This window comes from Gavialis gangeticus, unplaced genomic scaffold (assembly GCF_001723915.1).
Source record: "Gavialis gangeticus isolate Ggan-Ray unplaced genomic scaffold, GavGan_comp1, whole genome shotgun sequence".
Taxonomy (NCBI): Eukaryota; Metazoa; Chordata; order Crocodylia; family Gavialidae; genus Gavialis; species Gavialis gangeticus.
The window spans coordinates 8,384,019-8,387,432 of NW_017729002.1; the positions used below are offsets into that span (position 1 = coordinate 8,384,019).

At 43.6% G+C, this 3,414-nt stretch overlaps 1 protein-coding gene across 1 annotated transcript in view; it reads right to left on the reverse strand.

Annotated features, from left to right (window-relative positions):
* LOC109290892 (lipopolysaccharide-induced tumor necrosis factor-alpha factor homolog) overlaps window positions 1–2,947 on the reverse strand; it is a 43,587-nt gene extending 40,640 nt beyond the window's left edge. The window contains exon 1 of the mRNA XM_019507719.1: window positions 2,857–2,947. The gene's annotated coding sequence lies outside the window, so the exon portion shown is untranslated. The remainder of the gene's footprint in view (window positions 1–2,856) is intronic.
* Between the last annotated feature and the right edge of the window lie 467 nt (window positions 2,948–3,414).

Genomic DNA, 3,414 nt, shown 5'->3' on the forward strand with positions numbered 1-3,414 from the left:
AACCACGGCCCCGCAATTGAGGTTTGGACCCCACTCCCGCCACCATCTGGGGAGGTGGAGGTAGCTTTACCTGTGTTCCGGCCGGTGGTCTGCAGTGTGCCAGGCTGGCTGCTTCCAGTCCACAATTGTGCCCCCCGAGACTTGGGAGGCACCAGTCACCTCTGTTTTACCCTGTTGTTCTTACTGGATGCTTTTCCAGAACCTCACCCCTCTGATGGTAAGAAAACTGCTACTTGTTATCAGCCTGATTTTTTTCATGACTGGGTTATACCCATTTTTTGTGCCACACTTTTCTTTGCGTAAACAGTTCTCTGATGTTTATCTCTTGATGTATTTGTGGAAAGAAATCTTACCTCCTCTCTGCCTTCATTTTGCTGAGCAAACAAGGCTTGCAAGTTCTCAGAGGATGCACTCTATTGGTCATCTACACTTTTTCCAGTTTAAGTTAATCTTTCCTGAAGATGGGTGACCAGAATTGTAAACAGTTTTCCATATGAAATCTTGTGGGTGCCTTGTAAAATGGCGTTATATTTTTCTATCTATACTGGAAATACTTTGCCTAATACATACTGCTATGGGAGCACAGAAGGGGATGAATTAAGGATGAAGACTCGGCTTGCTTTTTGTTGATTCATTCAAACCTTAAGATCAAGTGAAAACTGTGTGCATCTGTCTTCCTATAGTACTTATTTGGCCCTCATCAATTTAGTATCTAAGCATGTCATAATGTGCCTTTTTGATGGTTCCATCACACTGATGGCTCCTACTATTCCTGTAGTTGACTATATACCAGAAGTTCTTGCTTTTAATCCCTATGTTGCCTTGTACTTGGTACTATAAATGTTTAGCCTGTTCCTATTACTACAGCATTCTGGGATATCCCATTCTCTCTATATAATATAGTAACTCACTCACTTTGCTAATTTTATTGGATGCTCCCAGTGTTAAATAAGATTGGTCCCAAGGCCAATCCTTGAAAATCTCCACTAATCTCCCTCCAGCCTGTTAGTCCCCTTTCCATACAGATCATCGTGTTCTCTTCAGATGATTCCTTATTCTCCATAACATTTTTGTATTAGTTTCCAGAACCTGCACTTGTGTGACTGACTTTGTTCTCATTGAAGTACTCCTCACTTGAGGATCAGGCCGTCAGAACTAATCCCTCCCAAATTTTGATACCAAAAGTAGAAGATCCAATTTTCCAGAGGGGAAGGTGGGATCAGTCATTAGAGCACTAGTCAAGACTCTGGGAGATCCAGGCCTACCCTGCCAGAAATATCTCTTGTGATCTGGCCAAGTCGGTTAGCCTCACTGAATCACCGTTACTGATTTGTGAGGAATAATAGTACTGCCATGCCTCACTGGGAAGACGGTGTAAACAAAGTAAAAATTATGACATGCTCAGATACGACATTGGTGAAGGCCAAATAAGTACTAAAGGTAGACTGCTATTCACTGGTTTCACCTGATCTTAAGATTTGAGCAGACCAGAAAACAGTAGGAAATGTCAAACTCAGGCTGAATTTTCATCCTTAATTTATCCTTCCTCACTCCTGTAGCAGCATGAACTAAGGCCAGCATTATACATTAAATCATGTAATTTCATTACCACCTTAATATCTGACATTTGTGTTCTTTCATTTCTGAGCCTCAGTGCTTCAGCTATGCTAATAGACAGCCCCTCTGATGATTGGTTACAGGAAACAGATGCAGCTATATTTATTAGCTATAGAAATAATGTCTATAATTAAATTTGCCCTTTGCTTTAAAACTTGCAAAGCAGCAAACAATTTTTCGTGTAGCATTTGTATGTGGTTTTTTTAATACTTTAACAAATGCTTGTGAATAACCACACACTTGCTACAAAATTAGAAATGTTCATTGCGTTTGAGCACAACTTCCTTCACACAGTGGATTGGTTAAATGCTTTTTCCCCATCTCTTTACACCTGCATTTTCATCAAATCAAAAATTAGTTTTGATAGTACCCTTTTCTGATCTGTTTTAGAAGAGCTTTACTAGACCAGGGGTGGGCATTTCTTCAGACTGGAGGGCCACTTCAGAAGTTTTGGTGAGCTGTTGAGCTGGGAAGGGGGTGCTGACACAGCTTTGGCACCCGGTCATGGATGTTTACACTGCACAGCTCAGGGCTGGGGGGCTGGGAGATGCCAATAAATCCTATCCTATCCAGGCTTGGGCATGTCCACCATGCATCCACCACTGGGGGTGCTGGACAGAGCAGGTGGGTGCAGTCTCCATGGAGACTGGCCCAGCATCCTGCCTCCCCCATCCATGGGCAGGGGGCGCTCAGCTGGGCAGATGGGATGGGGCTGCGGGTGGGTGGGGAGTGGTGTCCGGGAGCGGGACAGGTGGATAGGGCTGTGGTCAGGGCTAGGATTAGGGGGTAATGACAGCCTGGGGGCCCAGGGTAGAGCCATGATCTGCTCCCTGCGGAACTGGCACCCACCATAGGGACAGGCAGCCTACAAAACCAGTGTCTGCCCCAGGGACATGTGAACAGCAGATCATGCTATCAGTTGAACAGGACCAGCCGTACATGCCACAGCCCCTAGACTTGGGCTGGGCAGGTCCAAGGGACATGCTGTGGGCTGGGTAGAATCATTTGAGCCACATCCAGCCCATGAGCCATATTTTGCCCACCCCCGTATTAGACCCAGAGGGAGTAATAACAGGGAGAGATTTTTGCATTTAAACAATCAGCATTTATAACCATTACAATCCCATGCTCCCAGAATTATTGTTTGTTTCAACCCGTTCCATCTACTTTTCTGCATTTCCTAGCTTATTCCAAAACAGCACACGTCGTTTCAGTCCCATTCAGTACAAGAACACTTACCTTTATGTAGCACTACCAGATTGGAACAGAAAACTGCTTCACAGGTTACAGGAGTCCCCAAGCAGCACACAAGTGACTGATAATACAACCACCAAAGTCTGGGAAGTGAAGAGTAAGTTACCCAGTTGAAGCTACAGGGAGGGAAGGTTGGCGAATAATATGTAATTATCCAAGATAGCCCAGGGCTCCCACCTACTGCTAACACCTGTACTTTGGCAAGTACATTGAAATGGAATGTAGTGTTACAAGTTTGCTTCAGAGTTGCTCCCTGAATCATTTTTAGTGGCCCATATGTTTTATTTTGAATTAACATAAGAACAAGTTTAAGTTAATTGGGTGCTTCTTTGCTTCTTTTTTTAAGTACATATAGCTTCAGAGAGGCTACCCCAAATCTAAGAGACCTGCGGAAGTGTACTTCATTCCTGAAAGTTTGTCTGTATACCTCCCAACTATATAGCTGGTCCAATAAACAATAATACCCACAAAAATCCTTGCTCCTAACCCAGGTTTATTGTTTTCTAATGTGGCCTATAATTTTTTTAAACTATAAGAAAAGAT